At 42.7% G+C, this 19,216-nt stretch overlaps 1 protein-coding gene across 1 annotated transcript in view; it reads left to right on the top strand.

Annotated features, from left to right (window-relative positions):
* The first annotated feature begins 3,241 nt into the window (after positions 1-3,241).
* LOC124048100 (butyrophilin subfamily 1 member A1-like) overlaps positions 3,242-19,216 on the top strand; it is a 29,922-nt gene continuing 13,947 nt past the window's right edge. Inside the window, exon 1 of the mRNA XM_046368534.1 lies at positions 3,242-3,696. The gene's annotated coding sequence lies outside the window, so the exon portion shown is untranslated. The remainder of the gene's footprint in view (positions 3,697-19,216) is intronic.

Genomic DNA, 19,216 nt, shown 5'->3' with positions numbered 1-19,216 from the left:
ATCTAGAGGTATAGGTTCTGTTGAGGAGTGACACTTTGTTTTGAGAACTGTCTTAGAAAAAACATTACAATCTCACATGCCTACATTTTCTTCTATGCCAACAGTCTAAGCAGAGACCGTACGTACCTATGCTTTCCAACTGTGCGTTAATCACAGAGGGAAGAAAGGAGTTTGTACCTCCATATCCAGTTTGAAGGACCTTGAGCAGGGACATGAAAGGCTCAGAGGAAGGATATTTGACTCCGTTATGATTGTTGTTGGACACTTGACGAGCTGAATGTGGTGACAATGATTTCTTCACACGAACACCAATTGCCAACACCAACCATTTAGTGAAAACAAAACAGTCAGGGAGAAGAAAAGCCTTAACCTCAAATTCACAGGAAGCGAGAAAGCTGGGTTGTATGGATGGAAAATAGAAACAGGTAAAACAAGTAAATGTTATTATATACTATAATATGTATTATACTATATCCAAGATTTTATGTAGTCAAATTACCTAACATAAAATACATAAATTGTAATGTAGCAACAATGTATTAGAGCCAATATGAGTGACGGAGAACAGGCCTCCAGTACTATGTGAGTGTAACAGGTGTTTGAGGGCTAGCCTGAGGAGATATTGTCTTGGTCCCTGAAGATGTCAACAGCTTCCTGCAGGCTTAGGGCTGTTTAACGGCCAGCCACACAACACAGGTGTGTTTTGTAGTCCCTGTGTACTAGAAAAGGTATTCCCTGTGTACCAGACCAGTAGTCCTTGTGTACCGGACCAGTAGTCCCTGTGTACCGGACCAGTAGTCCCTGTGTACCGGACCAGTAGTCCCTGTGTACTAGACCAGTAGTCCCTGTGTACCGGACCAGTAGTCCCTGTGTACCGGACCAGTAGTCCCTGTGTACCGGACCAGTAGTCCCTGTGTACTAGACCAGTAGTCCCTGTGTACCAGACCAGTAGTCCCTGTCCCTGTGTACCAGACCAGTAGTCCCTGTGTACCAGACCAGTAGTCCCTGTGTACCAGACCAGTAGTCCCTGTGTACCAGACCAGTAGTCCCTGTGTACCAGACCAGTAGTCCCTGTGTACCAGACCAGTAGTCCCTGTGTACCAGACCAGTAGTCCCTGTGTACCAGACCAGTAGTCCCTGTGTACTAGACCAGTATTCCCTGTGTACTAGACCAGTATTCCCTGTGTACAGACCAGTATTCCCTGTGTACCAGACCAGTAGTCCCTGTGTACCAGACCAGTAGTCCCTGAGTACCAGACCAGTAGTACTCTAGTGACTCCTTGTGGCGGGCTGGGCGTCTGCAAGCTGACAGTGGATGGTGTTTCCTCCGACACATTGGTGCGTCTGGCTTCCGGGTTAAGTGAGCAGTGTGTCAAAAAGCAGTGTGGCTTGGCAGGGTCGTGTTTCGTAGGGTTCTCGACCTCTCCCGAGTCCGTAGGGGAGTTGCAGCGATGGGACATGCGTCCTCTGAAAAACGTCCCTGCCAAGCCACACTGCTCGATTGACCCCGAAAGCCAGCCGCAACAATATGTCGGACGATACACTGTCCAACTGATGACCTGAAGTCAGCTTGCAGGCGCCCGGCCCTTTCTAAGAATCAGTTAGTTCACAGCAGGAGGAGAGGTGATTGTTGACGTCCCTTCTCTGTCTGTGAAGGTTCAGGATGCATAGCGGATGAGCACATATGTACACACAATACAATATAAGGGTTGTACACACAATACAATATAAGGGTTGTACACACAATACAATATAAGGGTTGTACACACAATACAATATAAGGGTTGCACACACAATACAATATAAGGGTTGTACACACAATACAATATAAGGGTTGTACACACAATACAATATAAGGGTTGCACACACATTACACATGCCACATTGGGTAGATGTGTGCACAATGTTTGAAACATATTAGGCAGATACAATACATGGACAATACATGGCATCTCATATTGCTGATGGTACTTGACCCTTTGTTTATTTGTATTTTTGCACTAGATTGCGTCAGGTGATTGAGTGATAAATTAGAATCGAATAGAGGTGAAAAGAGACACACAGTTAGGAGGCGTAGAGGTTGCAAAAGTAAAAGCTGAAAGTGATGCTTCAAAATCTGTTATACAGTGGATCCTTCTGAGATAATGTTTCACTGACAATAGCCGTCATTTCAAAGACACTGTGGCTGTAAGGTCCTGTATTTATTTTCTTAGTCAGCCTTGTGTTCTTGAACGTAGCCCTGTTTCTTTATGTTCTTGAACGTAGCCCTTTCATTAGTAGTCTTTCATTTTTGTTCATTGATTTCACCTGTGTTAGATACTCACCTGGTCTCATCAGCTCCTTATTTAGTTCAGTTCATTCTGTTTGTGCCTTTGTGGGGTATTGTTAGTTTTGACTCTACTAAGGTTTTTCACAGCTCGTTTGTGAGAGCCAGTTATAGCCGTCGGTCCTCGTTTTGTTTCCTGCCTTCTGTGAAATTAACACCTTCCGCGCTCTGCGAGTGAATCTTCACCTTTTTCTCCCTGAGTATTCATTAGAGTGGCAGAATAATGTATTTGTCCTATGGTCCACATTAAGAAAAAAATATTGCATTCAGAGCACAAATACTGCGTCCAAAATAAACGTTTATACTGCAGTAATGTTTCAGTGTAACTGCAGTTACAGTGGAGTGTGTGTGTGTGTGTGTGTGTGTATATATATATTAGACTATTCTGCAATTACTGCGTCCAAAATACCAAAGTCGACTGCAGTAACTGCACTTTTACTGCAGTTTCAAAATCGTACTATTTTTTTTGTTTTTGTGAAGGCTGTTGAATCCTTAATGATATTTTGGCATACAGTAGCACATCAGCGAAACCTGAACCGTCCAAGACGAGTAGTGTATCTCAAATGATTATGGCTAATAAAGCCTGAGTAAATGTATCAATCTTGTAGATACTATCAGCTCTCGCTCAGCCTATTCCCGACTGTGTGTCCCCAAACGATCATAACATAATCTTCACCCACTGTTCATTCACCGGGTATCCAAAAGGGTCTCGAGAGGCAGATCTTTCGGATGAATAATTATTTCCCAGCACAGCTAGGAACACAGAGAGCCGTCCGTCATTTAACAGTGCATCATAGCCCCCACACACTTCCGCATGTCTAAAACTACCGATACACGCTTTCCTTAGGGCTGTTAAAGAGCGGTAAAACTAGATATCCTTGTCCAAATAGGCTACACGTTTTAGGGAGGTTAGATTTGAGATATTGGTGATGCAATTCATACATTTCCACTCCAAAACATAGTAGCTAGCCTACTCTGTTTCAGAATAGCCTGGTTCACGTTGCACACAACTGCTACATCGTTTGTGTAATTTAATCGTGGTCTCAAATTATATGACGCGCTATAAATGAGATGCGATACTCTGGCGACCTCTTTTGGATAAAAAAAAAAATGCATGATTTTTAACGCGTGAGATGTCCACCCATTTCCTCAGGCTATTCGTCAACTTATCGGAAACGTCCGAACTTTGATTCGGACAACGGGATGCTCAGTGACTCAATCCAGTTGCAGTAGATGGAGCCTGGTCGCATGTATGTATAAGGGATAGTGATGTGTAGAGTAGGCTAGCTAGTCACACCTAAGGAGAACAAAAACGTGGTTTTCTGATCAAAATAGTGGACTAGTTATTATCTTCCCCGTGGATTCCTTAGGTAAGTCTTTCTGCTGCATTCATTGTGGCTATTGATCTTAAAGGTTTTCCTATTTCCTATGCATTCTGTATACTGCGCACTCAAAGTGAAATCGTGTTTACTTGTGTTTATTCTGTGCGCTCAGGAGGAGCGGTTGTCTTCTGCTGACTGTCCGATATGTTTGAGTAGCAACATTAGTGGAGATGCACCAACTTATGTAATTAATTTATTCATGTTTGGGCTCAATAAACCACCCGAAAGCGAAATTGTGTTAACTTGTGTCTCCGGGTGCTCAGGGGGAGGGGTTGATTTCTGCTCTGCGGTTTTACATTAGTGGAGATGCACCATTTTATGTGAAGAATGTATTCGTGTTTTAGCGCAATAAACCACCCGCAACCAGTTATCTAGAAATGTGAAAATGTGTCATTGTATATGCTACATAATTACAGCATATTGCGAATCAATGTGATGTTATGCATGGGAAATAACTGTCTAACTAATTAGAGAAATTGAGTAGTGGCTACTCAAACTCGGACAGTCAGTAGAACTCAAATCATAATTGGTACTAACTCAGATTTCAATAAGATTTATAATTTAATGTTGAGTACTGTTAACAAATATTAGACTATTGAGTAAATATAACTATTTGTGTTCTGCTCATCTAAAGTTGAGTTTTTGTAAGTTATGATTCATATTTTAAAGTCGATCTAACATGGTTCTAACTTGATTCTAATGATGTTTTACGTATTTGTTTAAAATAATAAAGTAGTCAGACATATTTCTTGATTTATTTGTGTTGTACTGATATAGAATTATGACGTTTCTTGCAGAGCCACGTACCACTTAAATATGAATAACTTGTTTTTTTCTGCAAGTTAATAATATTTAATAGTGACACGTGGCTCTGTTTTTAGAGGATTGTGGGTAAATTCAACATTTTTGACTTTATGATACTTTTATGATACTTTTACATAATGTTGTATGTTTGAATAAATAGAAGTATATTTCTAAAATAGTATTAAGCAGTTTGTTGTGCTATGAGGTTTAATGGATCAGAATGAATGAATATAAAAACTAGCGGATAAATGACGTACAATAACGAGACAAGCCATTCCCACATCAATGGCCTGCGTTCCGCTCCTAATGACAGAAGCTAATGCAGCAGCCTACAATGATTAAAGCACTAGCTCCAGTTACTGCTAGAGGAATGAATATTGTGCCCAACAATGCCTGCCAAGGTGGGTTAAAGTGACAAATTGTCAAATACATAAAACAATGTTGAAATGTAATACTTGCACAGGGGCACAAGGCAGAAGCAGACACGGGAGATGGCTTGAGTCTTTGATATTTATTAATCAATCCAAAAGTGGTAGGTAAGAGTGGACAGGCAAAATGTCAAAAATCCTTTCAAGGGATTATTGTAAGGTGATGTCATAGTGCCCCAACAGCCAACTACACTGTCAGCTGTTTTTTGTCATTTTATCATTAACTTACTGTATTAATCAATTGTATAAACCGACTACCTACAGTAGATTACTGTACAATGCACAGTAAAACACTGTTCATTTTTTTTCACCTTTATTTAACCAGGTTGGCCAGTTGAGAACAAGTTCTCATTTACAACTGTGACCTAGCCAAGAGAAAGCAAAGCAGTGCCACAAAATCAACAGAGTTACACATAAACAAACGTACAATCAATAACAGAAAAGAAAAATAGAAAAATCTATGTACAGTCTGTGCAAATGTAGGGAGGTGGGCAATAAATAGGCCCAAGAGGTGAAAATAATTACAATTTAGCATTAATACTGGAGTGATAGATGTGCAGATGATGATGTGCAAGTAGAGATACTGGTGAACAAAAGAGCAAGAGGATAAGTAATAATATGGGGATGAGGTAGTCTGTTGTGCTGTTTATTTACAGATTGGCTGTGTACAGGTACAGTGATCGGTAAGCTGCTCAGACAGCTGATTATTCAAGTTAGGGAGGGAGATATAAGACTCCAGCACAGTCATTTAAGACCTTTCTTTGGGGATGACCAGTGCAATATTTTACAGCACACTTTAAGACCTTTCTGTAATTTCAACTGTAAAATACCGTAAATGTGTGTTACAGTATTAATTATGGTGCATTGTGGGAAAATGTGGTGAATGGGGAAAGAGTCTCTGTCTCATTAACATATTTTAAGGCATTCCTTGTAAGAAGTTACATTTGTTGCGCCTGTGACTGCGAATGCATACACTTATGTTGAAGTCATTGAAACAAGTTTTTCAACCACTCCACAAATTTCATAACAAACTATAGATTTAGCAAGTCGGTTAGGACATCTACTTTGTTCATGACACAAGTAATTTTTCAAAACAATTGTTGACAGACAGAATATTTCACTTATGATTTACTGTATCACAATTCTAGTGGGTCATAATTTTACATACACTAAGTTGAATGTGCCTTTAAACAGCTTGGAAAATTCCAGAATATTATGTCATGGCTTTAGAAGCTTCTGATAGGCTATTTGACATAATTTGAGTCAATTGGAGGTGTACCTGTGGATGTATTTCAAGGCCTACCTTCAAACTCAGTGCCTCTATGATTGACATCATGGGAAAATCAAAAGAAATCAGCCAAGACCTCAGAAAGAAAATTGTAGACCTCTACAAGTCTGGTTCATCCCTGGGAGCAATTTCCAAACTCCTGAAGGTACCACGTTAATCTGTACAAACAATAGTATGCAAATATAAACACCATGGGACCATGCAGCCATCATAGCGCTCAGGAAGGAGATGCGTTATGTCTCCTAGAGATGAACGTACTTTGGTGCAAAAAGTGCAAATCAATCCCAGAACAACAGCAAAGGACCTTGTGAAGATGCTGGAGGAAACAGGTACAAAAGTATCTATATCCACAGTAAAACGAGTTCTATATCGACATAACCTGACAGGCGAGGGTAAAAAAAAAACATGCCCTGTTAAGAACTCTTTTTATTTTTTTAAATATTTTTTTATATATATTGACTTTCAATGTCAATATATATATATATATATCACAGCACGGAAGAAGCCACTGCTCTAAAACCACCCTAAAAAAGCCGTCCTAAAAAAGTCGTCCTAAAAAAGCCAGACTACGGTTTGCAACTGCACATGGGTACAAAGATCAGACTTTTTGAAGAAATGTCCTCTGGTCTGATGAAACAAAAATAGAACTGTTTGGCCATAATGACCATCTTTATGTTTGGAGGAAAAAGGGGGAGGCTTGCAAGCCGAAGAACACCATCCCAACCGTGGGTGGCAGCATCATGTTGTGGGGGTGCTTTGCTGCAGGAGGGACTGGTGCACAAAATAGATGGCATCATGAGTCGGGAAAAGTATGTGGATATATTGAAGCAACATCTCAAGACATCAGTCAGGAATGGTCGCAAATGGGTCTTCCAAATGGACAATGACCCCAAGCATACTTCGAAAGTTCTGGCAAAATGGCTTAAGGGCAAAAAAGTAAAGTTATTGGAGTGGCCATCACAAAGGCCTGACCTCAATCCCATAGAAAATTTGTGGGCAGAACTGAACAAGTGTGTGCGAGCAAGGAGGCCTACAAACCTGACTCAGTTACACCAGCTCTGTCAGGAGGAATGGGCCAAAATTCCCGCAAATAATTGTTGGAAGTTTGTGGAAGGCTACCTGAAGCGATTGACCCAAGTTAAACAATTTAATGGAAATGCTACCAAATACTAATTGAGTGCATGTAAACTTCTGACCCATTGGAAATGTGATGAAAGAAATGAAAGCTGAAATAAATAATTATCTCTACTATTATTCTGACATTTCACATTCTTAAAATAAAGTGATGATCCTAAATTACCTTAGACAGGGAATTTTTACTAGGATTAAATGTCAGGAATTGTGAAAAACTGAGTTTAAATGTATTTGGCTAAGGTGTATGTAAACTTCCGACTTCAACTGTAGGTATGCCTCTTGTCCAGATGGGACAGGGTAGTGTTCAGTGTGGTGGCGATTGCATCGTCTGTGGATCTGTTGGGGCGGTAAGCAAATTGGGAGTGGGTCTAGGGTGGCAGGTAAGGTGGAGGTGATATGATCTTTGACTAGTCTCTCGAAGCACTTCATGATGACAGAGGTGAGTGCTACGGGGCAATAGTCATTTAGTTCAATTACTTTTGCTTTCTTAGGTACAGGGGCAATGGTGGCCATCTTGAAGCATGTGGGAGAACAGACTGGGATACGGAGAGATGGAATATATATCTAAACACACCAGCCAGCTGGTCTGTGCATGCTCTGAGGACGTGGCTAGGGATACCATCTGGGACGGCAGCCCTGCGAGGGTTAACACGCTTAAATGTCTTACTCACGTCGGTCACTGAGAATCAAATCAAATTTATTTATATAGCCCTTCTTACATCAGCAGATATATCAAAGTGCTGTACAGAAACAAACTTAAATTCACACAGGACAAGACAAGAGAAATACTCCAGATATAACAGACTGACCCTAGCCCCCCAACACATAAACTACTGCAACATAAATACTGGAGGCTGAGACAGGAGGGGTCAAGAGACACTGTGGCCCCATCCGATGATACCCCCAGACAGGGCCAAACAGGCAGGATATAACCCCACCCCTTTGCCAAAGCACAGTCCCCACACCACTAGAGGGATATCTTCAACCACCAACTTACCATCCTGAGACAAGGCCGAGTATAGCCCACAAAGATCTCCGCCACGGCACAACCCAAGGGGGGGCACCAACCCAGACTGGAAGACCACGTCAGTGACTCAACCTACTTAAGTGACGCACCCCTCCTAGGGACAACATGGAAGAGCACCAGTAAGCCAGTGACTCAGCCCCTGTAATAGGGTTAGAGGCAGAGAATCCCAGTGGAGAGAGGGGAAACGACCAAGCAGAGACAGCAAGGACAGTTCGTTGCTCCAGTGCCTTTCCGTTCACTTTCACACTCCTGGGCCAGACTACACTCAATCATAGGACCTACTGAAGAGATGAGTCTTCAATAAAGACTTAAAGGTTGAGACAGAGTCGGTGTCTCTCACTTGCGTAGGCAGACCATTCCATAAAAATTGAGCTCTATAGCAGAAAGCCCTTCCTCCAGCTGTTTGCTTCGAAATTGTAAGGACAATTAGGAGGCCTGCGTCTTTTGACCGTAGCGTACTTGTAGGTATGTACAGCAGGACCAAATTGGAAAGATAGGTAGGAGCAAGCCCATGTAATGCTTTGTAGGTTAGCAGTAAAACCTTGAAATCAGCCCTTGCCTTAACACGAAGCCAGTGTAGGGAGGCTAGCACTGGAGTAATATGATCACATTTTTTGGTTCTAGTCAGGATTCTAGCAGCCGTATTTAGCACTAACTGAAGTCTATTTAGTGCTTTATCTGGGTAGCCGGAAAGTAGAACATTGCAGTAGTCTTACCTAGATGTAACAAAAGCATGAATGAATTTTTCTGCATCATTTTTGGACACGTAAATGGAAAAAAGCTGTCCTTGAAACAGTCTTGATATGTTCGTCAAAAGAGAGATGATGGGTCCAGAGTAACGCCGAGGTCCTTCACAGTTTTATTTGAGACAACTGTACCACCATCAAGATTAATTGTCAAATTCAACAGAAGATTTCTGTTTCTTGGGTACTAGAACAAGCATGCAAAAGTGTAACGTTTGCAGCCATCCACTTCCTTATGTCTGAAACACAGGCTTCCAGCGAGGGCAATTTTGGGGCTTCACCATGTTTCATTGAAATGTACAGCTGTGTGTCATCCGAATAGCAGTGAAAGTTAACATTATGTTTTCGAATGACATCCCCAAGAGGTAAAAAATATAATAGTGAAAACAATAGTGGTCCTAAAACAGAACCTTGAGGAACACAGACATTTACAGTTGATTTATAAGAGGACAAACCATTCACAGAGACAAACTGATATCTTTCTGACAGATAAGATCTAAACCAGGCCAGAATTTGTAGACCAATTTGGGTTGCCAATCTCTCCAAAAGATTGTGGTGATCGATGGAGCACGAGGACAGATGCAGGACAGATGCAGAGCCTCGGTCTGATGCCATTAAAAGGTAATTTACCACCTTCACAAGTGCAGTCTCAGTGCTATGATGGGGTCTAAAACCAGACTGAAGTATTTCGTATACATTGTTTGTCTTCAGGAAGGCAGTGAGTTGTTGCACAACAGCATTTCTAAAATATTTGAGAGGAATGGGAGATTCGATATAGGCCGATATAGTTTTTTATATTTTCTGGGTCAAGGTTTGGCTTTTTCAAGATAGGCTTTATTAATTCCACTTTTAGTGAGTTTGCTACACATCCGGTGGATAGAGCGAGACGTTTATTATGTTCAACATAGGAGGGCCAGGCACAGGAAGCAGCTCTTTCAGTAGTTTAGTTGGAATAGGGTCCCGTATGCAGCGTTGAAGGTTTAGATGCCATGATTATTTTCATCATTGTGTCGAGATATAGTACTAAAACACTTGAGTGTCTCTCTTGATCCTAGGTCCTGGCAGATTTGTGTAGACTCTGGACAACTGAGCTTTGGAGGAATACGCAGATTTAAAGAGGAGTCCATAACTTGCTTTCTAATGATCATGATCTTTTCCTCAAAGAAATTCATGAATTTATTACTGCTGAAGTGAAATCCATTCTCTCTTGGGGAATGATGCTTTTTAGTTAGCTTTGCGACAGTATCAAAAATAAATTTTGGTTTGTTCTTATTTTCCTCAATTAAGTTGGAAAATAGGATGATCGAGCAGCAGTGAGAGCTCTTCGATACTGCACGGTACTGTCTTTCCAAGCTAGCCGGAAGACTTCCAGTTTGGTGTGGCGCCATTTCCGTTCCAGTTTTCTGGAAGCTTGCTTCAGAGCTCGGGTATTTTTTGTATACCAGGGAGCTAGTTTCTTATGACAAATGTTTTTAGGGGTGCAACTGCATCTAGGGTATTGCGCAAGGTTAAACTGAGTTCTTCAGTTAGGTGGTTAACTGATTTTTGTCCTCTGACGTCCTTGGGTAGGCAGAGGAGTCTGGAAGGGCATCAAGGAATCTTTGGGTTGTCTGAGAATTTATAGCATGACTTTTGATGCTCCTTGGTTGGGGTCTGAGCAGATTATTTGTTGCGATTGCAAACGTAATAAAATGGTGGTCCGATAGTCCAGGATTATGAGGAAAAACATTAAGATCCACAACATTTATTCCATGTGACAAAACTAGGTCCAGAGTATGACTGTGACAATGAGTAGGTCCGGAGACATGTTGGACAAAACCCACTGAGTCGATGATGGCTCCGAAAGCCTTTTGGAATGGGTCTGTGGACTTTTCCATGTGAAAATTAAAGTCAACAAAAATTAGAATATTATCTGCTATGACTTCAAGGTTTGATAGGAACTCAGTGAGGAACGCTGTATATGGCCCAGGAGGCCTGTAAACAGTAGCTATAAAAAGTGATTGAGTAGGCTGCATAGATTTCATGACTAGAAGCTCAAAAGACGAAAACGTCTTTTTTTTGTAAATTGAAATTTGCTATCGTAAATGTTAGCAACACCTCCGCCTCTTCGGTATGCGCGGGGGATATGGTCACTAGTGTAACCAGGAGGTGAGGCCTCATTTCACAGTAAATTAATCAGGCTTAAGCCATGTTTAAGTCAGGCCAATCACATCAAGATCATGATCAGTGATTAGTTAATTGACTATAACTGCCCTGGAAGTGACGGATCTAACATTAAGTCGCCCTATTTTGAGATGTGAGATTTCACAGATACGGTCTCAATGGGGATAGCTGAGCTGACTACACTGACTGTGCTAGTGGCAGACTCCACTAAGCTGGCTAACAGCCTGATGCCTGGCCTGCACCCTATTTCATTGTGGAGCTAGGGGAGTTAGAGCCCTGTCTATGTTGGTAGATAAGATGAGAGCACCCATCCAGCTAGGATGGTCAGGCTTGGTCCTGTTTGTGGGTGAGTCCCAGGAAGAGGGCCAATTATCTACAAATTATATCTTTTGGGAGGGGCAGAAAAGTTTTCAACCAGCGATTGAGTTGTGAGACTGCTGTAGAGCTCATCAACCCCCCCTCTAACTGGGAGGGGGCCAGAGACAATTACTCTGTGCCGACCCATCTTTCTAGCTGATTTATACGCTGAAGCTATGTTGCTCTTGGTGACCTCTGACTGTTTCATCCTAACATCGTTGGTGCCGACGTGGATAACAATATCCCTATACTCTCTACACTCGCCAGTTTTAGCTTTAGCCAGCACCATCTTCAGATTAGCCTTAACGTCGGTAGCCCTGCCCCCTGGTAAACAGTGTATGATCACTGAATGATTCGTTTTAAGTCTAATATTGCGGGTAATGGAGTCGCCAATGACTAGGGTTTTCAATTTGTTAGAGCTAATGGCGAGATGCTTCGGCATCTCAGACCCCGTAACGGAAGAAGTAGAGACCAGAGAAGGCTCGGCCTCTGACTCCAACTCTCTGCTTAATGGGGAGAACCGGTTTAAAGTTTCTGTCGGCTGGATGAGCGACACCAGTTGAGCATTCCTACAGCATTTCCCTCCAGAATCCATGAGAAAGTTGTCCGGCTGCGGGGACCTTGCGAGAGGGTTTATACTACTATCTGTACTTACTGGTGGCACAGACACTGTTTCATCCTTTCCTACACTGAAATTACCCTTGCCTAATGATTGCATCTGAAGCTGGGCTTGTAGCACAGCTATCCTCGCTGTAAGGTGATCGTTCTCCTGTATATTTTGAGTATAGCGACTGCAATTAGAAGGCATCATGTTAATGTTACTACTTAGCTTCGGCTGTTGGAGGTCCTGACGAACCATGTCCAGATAAAGCGTCCGGAGTGAAAAAGTTGAACGAAAAAAAAGTGAGGGAATGAGGGAAAAACAAAAAATATAAACGGTAATTAAAAAGTAAAAAACGTAAAGTTGTCAGGTAGCAAAGTAAGGTTAGCAACAAAACACACAGCAACATGTAAACAAGTCTACAAGTTGTCACCGGAAATGACACGATTGACAAATTGACAAAAAGCATTGAAGTTTCCATTGAAGGAGAGCCCACAGTCCATGATCGCGGGCCGTGTCGGTGGCACTGTATTATCCTCAAAGCGAGCGAAGAATGTGTTCAGCCTGTCCGGGAAGCAAGACGTCTGTGACGTGGCTGGTTTTCCTTTTATAATCAGTGATTGTCTGTAGACCCTGCCACATTCGTCTTGTGTCTGAGCCGTTGAACTGGGACTCCACTTTGTCCCTGTACCGACGTTTAGCGTGCTTGATTGCTTTGCGGAGGGAATAACTACACCGTTTGTATTCTTCCATATTCCCAGTCTTTTAATAGTCACATTGTTTACTGTGACTATTAACCGTATTGGTATATGTGTCAATATTATTTTCTGAAGCTGCTCTGAACATATCCCAGTCTGCGTGATCAAAACAATCTTGAAGCGTGGATTCCGATTTATCAGACCAGCGTTGAATAGTCCTTACCACGGATGCTTCCTGTTTGAGTTTCTGCCTATAGGAGGAAAGGAGCAAGATTGAATTGTGGTCCGATTTGCCAAATGGAGGGCGGGGGAGGGCCTTATATGTATTCTGGAAGGTAGTATAACAATGGTCAAGAGTTTTAGCAGTGTGAGTACAACAATCAATATGTTGATAGAATTTCGTGAGCCTTTTCCTCAAATTTGCTTCGTTAAAATCTCCAGCTACAATAAATGCAGCCTCAGGATATGTGGTTTCCAGTTTGCATAAAGTCCAGTGAAGTTCTTTGAGGGATGTCGTGGTATCGGCTTGAGGGGGGATATTTACCGCTGTGGCTACTATTGACGAAAATTATCTTGGGAGATTGTGAGATATTGTAGCTCGGGTGAACAGAAGGACTTGAGTTCCGTATGTTATCACAGTTATACCATAAGTTGTTAATCATAAAACATATACCTCCATACCTCCACCCTTCCGGAGAGACCTTTGTTCCTGTCGATGCGACGTACTGAGAACCCAACTGGCTTTACAGAATCAGACAGTATATCTCGAGAGAGCCATGTTTCCGTGAAGCAGAGAATGTTACAATCCCTGGTGTCTCACTGAAAAGCAGCTCTCGCCTTGAGCTCATCAACTTTATTATCCAGAGATTGGACATGAGCAAGTAAAATACTCGGGAGCAGTGGGTGGTGTGCACGCTTCCTAAGTTGGAACAGAAGATCGCCCCGAGTACCTCTCCTTCACCGGTGTTGTTTTGCGTCAGCCTCTGAAATTGATCTGTGGAGAGCAAACAAAGGATCTGCTCCAGGGAAGTCGTAATCCTGATCGTAATGGTGGATGTTCTGGTGAGTTACCGCCGCTCTAATATCCAATAGTTCTTCCCGGCTGTATGTAATGACACAAAACAATTCCTGAGCTAATAACGTAAAAAATAGTACCTAAACAAACTACATACTGCAGAGTTTCCTAAGAGTTAGTCGCGATGCTGCCATCTCCGTACACGCCATCATGCAAACTCTGTCTGGTTTTAGCTAGTTACTGGCTAGCTTGGTCTTCATCGGTGTCTGGTTTTAGCTAGTTACTGGCTAGCTTGGTCTTCATCTGTGTCTGGTTTTAGCTAGTTACTGGCTAGCTTGGTCTTCATCTGTGTCTGGTTTTAGCTAGTTACTGGCTAGCTTGGTCTTCATCTGTGTCTGGTTTTAGCTAGTTACTGGCTAGCTTGGTCTTCATCTGTTTCTGGTTTTAGCTAGTTACTGGCCAGCTAGGTCTTCATCTGTGTCCAGCTAGGTCTTCATCTGTGTCTGGTTTTAGCTAGTTACTGGCTAGCTTGGTCTTCATCTGTGTCTGGTTTTAGCTAGTTACTGGCTAGCTAGGTCTTCATCTGTGTCTGGTTTTAGCTAGTTACTGGCTAGCTTGGTCTTCATCTGTGTCTCGTTTTAGCTAGTTACTGGCTAGCTAGGTCTTCATCTGTGTCTGATTTTAGCTAGTTACTGGCTAGCTAGGTCTTCATCTGTGTCTGGTTTTAGCTAGTTACCGGCTAGCTAGGTCTTCATCTGTGTCTGGTGTTAGCTAGTTACCGGCTAGCTTGGTCTTCATCTGTGTCTGGTTTTAGCTAGTTACTGGCTAGCTTGGTCTTCATCTGTGTCTGGTTTTAGCTAGTTACTGGCTAGCTTGGTCTTCATCTGTGTCTGGTTTTAGCTAGTTACTGGCTAGCTTGGTCTTCATCTGTGTCTGGTTTTAGCTAGTTACTGGCTAGCTTGGTCTTCATCTGTGTCTGGTTTTAGCTAGTTACTGGCTAGCTTGGTCTTCATCTGTGTCTGGTTTTAGCTAGTTACTGGCTAGCTAGGTCTTCAGCCAGCATGGACCAAAATGGGGGGGAAGGGTCGTTCAAAACTCAGACGAAGTTGTCAAGTCAACACATCCGTCAGTGCTGTGGTGAACTGCATCACAACAGACATGCCAAACAGGAGACGTATACTTAAAAAAAAAAAAAAATTGATGTAATTTATATGTTGTTTGAGTTGCTTTGTGTATCACCAAATTAGCTTGAGACGGTTTTACTGCAACCCTGCTCACTGCATCCATGTTGCTTGATAGAGTCATTTCAAAGAGCTGTCAGTCAAGTCAAGCTCATGAATATAAGGTCCCCACCCACTCAGTCTGTCTTTTCAAACTTCCTGGTTGTTAGCCATGAGAGAGAATGTACTTTTCAGAATGACTGTTGAGGACCTTTAAACTGTTTAATGGTTGAATATTTACCCCTGTCCAGTTGATCTGTTTCGCCCTGTAATCACATCCAGTTTAGAAGCCTTTATTTAGGCCACTAGAAGTGCATGTGATATAAAACACCTATTAATTAACCTGTTTGCTCTAATCCTTTGTAATTACAATAAAATACTGTGCAAATAATGTTCTAACAGTTTAATTGACACTTTTACTGTGTTTCATTGCTCTGGCATTAAGTTCATGTGAATATCTCAGTATTGTATTGGCACTATACAGAGATGGTCAGAGATTTATCATAAAATATATTTTTGTAATTACAATTATTTTGAAGACCAATGTATCCCTAACTACAGTAACATTTTCAGTAACATTTTACCTGCTATGACACGTTTTTTTCTCAACCTCTGTTGAATGGACTGACTGTAAGTTGCTGAGGACAAGAGTGCCCGCTAAATGACCAAAATGGAAATGTAAAAATGAAAACTTGCAAAGAACACTGGGTAATATGCCGCTGCGTGGGTCATTCCAGTAATATGTTGTAAATGAGATTACACTAAAAATGTTGGTACCATAACATGGATTACTGTAAAATGGATTACAGTAGCTGTACTGTGAAATTACAGTAACTTACTGGTCAATTACTGCCAGTAAGTTTTACAGGAAATGTTTTAGTGTAGCTGTGAAAATCCATTGTTAGTCAACATTTCCAAACACCCGGCAGCATGGGTATTCTACCGTGTTCTCCTTGGAAAGTTAATGATCATATGTGGCCCTTCATCAGAAAAGGTTCAGCAAATCCCTCTTCGACATCAAACTAGCTGCAGGGCGCAGGCCAAGAGGGTGCTGCTGATTCAACACGGTCGTTCAGTTTGCTGTGAAAACACTCTCAGCTGCAGCTTCACATCTCCTTGGGATATCTGCCTGACACCAAGGCCATAATTAAGATGCATCGACCCACACACATCCTGAAAACATATTACTCTGCAGTTTTCGTCTCTCACACCCCTGCTCTCTCTCTCCTCTCTCTCTCTGTGTGTGTATCTTTCTCTCTCTCTCTGTGTCAAGCCAGGCCAGTTTTAGGTGAGGCCATCCTAATGAGCCCACAGAGGACCTCTACTGCAATGTAGTGATTTAGAAGTTGTGCAGTGTACACACACACACATATTTCCGTATACTGCCTCCTCATCGATTTGAGCTGCCATTGGGCTATAACTCAGGCCCAACACTGATGGAATGAGTGCCAGAAAATAATGAAGCTGTGTATCTCTGTGCCAGAGTATTGATGCTGTGTATCTCTGTGCCAGAGTATTAAAGCTGTGTATCTCTGTGCCAGAGTATTGAAGCTGTGTATCTCTGTGCCAGAGTATTGAAGCTGTGTATCTCTGTGCCAGAGTATTGAAGCTGTGTATCTCTGTGCCAGAGTATTGAAGCTGTGTATCTCTGTGCCAGAGTATTGAAGCTGTGTATCTCTGTGCCAGAGTATTGAAGCTGTGTATCTCTGTGCCAGAGTATTGAAGCTGTGTATCTCTGTGCCAGAGTATTGAAGCTGTTTATCTCTGTGCCAGAGTATTGAAGCTGTGGCTCACTGTGCCAGAGTATTGAAGCTGTGGCTCACTGTGCCAGAGTATTGAAGCTGTGGCTCACTGTGCCAGAGTATTGAAGCTGTGGCTCACTGTGCCAGAGTATTGAAATCTCTGTGCCAGAGTATTGCTGTGTATCTCTGTGCCAGAGTATTGAAGCTGTGTATCTCTGTGCCAGAGTATTGAAGCTGTGGCTCACTGTGCCAGAGTATTGAAGCTGTGGCTCACTGTGCCAGAGTATTGAAGCTGTGGCTCACTGTGCCAGAGTATTGAAGCTGTGGCTCACTGTGCCAGAGTATTGAAGCTGTGTATCTCTGTGCCAGAGTATTGATGCTGTGTATCTCTGTGCCAGAGTATTGATGCTGTGTATCTCTGTGCCAGAGTATTGATGCTGTGTATCTCTGTGCCAGAGTATTGATGCTGTGTATCTCTGTGCCAGAGTATTGATGCTGTGTATCTCTGTGCCAGAGTATTGATGCTGTGTATCTCTGTGCCAGAGTATTGATGCTGTGTATCTCTGTGTCAGAGTATTGAAGCTGTGTATCTCTGTGCCAGAGTATTGAAGCTGTGTATCTCTGTGCCAGAGTATTGAAGCTGTGGCTCACTGTGCCAGAGTATTGATGCTGTGTATCACTGTGCCAGAGTATTGAAGCTGTGTATCACTGTGCCAGAGTATTGAAGCTGTGTATCACTGTGCCAGAGTATTGAAGCTGTGGCTCACTGTGCCAGAGTATTGATGCTGTGGCTCACTGTGCCAGAGTATTGATGCTGTGGCTCACTGTGCCAGAGTATTGAAGCTGTGTATCACTGTGCCAGAGTATTGATGCTGTGGCTCACTGTGCCAGAGTATTGATGCTGTGTATCACTGTGCCAGAGTATTGAAGCTGTGTATCACTGTGCCAGAGTATTGATGCTGTGGCTCACTGTGCCAGAGTATTGAAGCTGTGTATCACTGTGCCAGAGTATTGATGCTGTGGCTCACTGTGCCAGAGTATTGAAGCTGTGTATCACTGTGCCAGAGTATTGAAGCTGTGTATCACTGTGCCAGAGTATTGAAGCTGTGTATCACTGTGCCAGAGTATTGAAGCTGTGTATCACTGTGCCAGAGTATTGAAGCTGTGTATCACTGTGCCAGAGTATTGAAGCTGTGTATCTCTGTGCCAGAGAATTGAAGCTGTGTATCTCTGTGCCAGAGTATTGAAGCTGTGTATCTCTGTGCCAGAGTATTGAAGCTGTGTATCACTGTGCCAGAGTATTGAAGCTGTGTATCACTGTGCCAGAGTATTGAAGCTGTGTATCTCTGTGCCAGAGTATTGAAGATGTGTATCTCTGTGCCAGAGTATTGAAGATGTGTATCTCTGTGCTAGAGTATTGAAGCTGTGTATCTCTGTGCCAGAGTATTGAAGCTGTGTATCTCTGTGCCAGAGTATTGAAGCTGTGTATCTCTGTGCCAGAGTATTGAAGCTGTGTATCACTGTGCCAGAGTATTGAAGCTGTGTATCTCTGTGCCAGAGTATTGAAGCTGTGTATCTCTGTGCCAGAGTATTGAAGCTGTGTATCTCTGTGCCAGAGTATTGAAGCTGTGGCTCACTGTGCCAGAGTATTGATGCTGTGGCTCACTGTGCCAGAGTATTGAGGCTGTGGCTCACTGTGCCAGAGTATTGAAGCTGTGGCTCACTGTGCCAGAGTATTGATGCTGTGGCTCACTGTGCCAGAGTATTGAAGCTGTGTATCACTGTACCAGAGTATTGAAGCTGTGGCTCACTGTGCCAGAGTATTGAAGCTGTGGCTCACTGTGCCAGAGTATTGAAGCTGTGGCTCACTGTGCCAGAGTATTGAAGCTGTGTATCACTGTGCCAGAGTATTGAAGCTGTGTATCACTGTGCCAGAGTATTGAAGCTGTGGCTCACTGTGCCAGAGTATTGAAGCTGTGTATCTCTGTGCCAGAGTATTGAAGCTGCGTATCACTGTGCCAGAGTATTGATGCTGCGGCTCACTGTGCCAGAGTATTGAAGCTGTGTATCTCTGTGCCAGAGTATTGATGCTGTGGCTCACTGTGCCAGAGTATTGATGCTGTGTATCTCTGTGCCAGAGTATTGATGCTGTGGCTCACTGTGCCAGAGTATTGATGCTGTGGCTCACTGTGCCAGAGTATTGATGCTGTGGCTCACTGTGCCAGAGTATTGATGCTGTGGCTCACTGTGCCAGAGTATTGATGCTGTGGCTCACTGTGCCAGAGTAT

Source organism: Oncorhynchus gorbuscha, linkage group LG11, assembly GCF_021184085.1.
Source record: "Oncorhynchus gorbuscha isolate QuinsamMale2020 ecotype Even-year linkage group LG11, OgorEven_v1.0, whole genome shotgun sequence".
NCBI classification, from domain to species: domain Eukaryota; kingdom Metazoa; phylum Chordata; class Actinopteri; order Salmoniformes; family Salmonidae; genus Oncorhynchus; species Oncorhynchus gorbuscha.
Note: the sequence above shows the minus strand (reverse complement) of the source record. Positions and strands in the feature narration are given on the sequence as shown.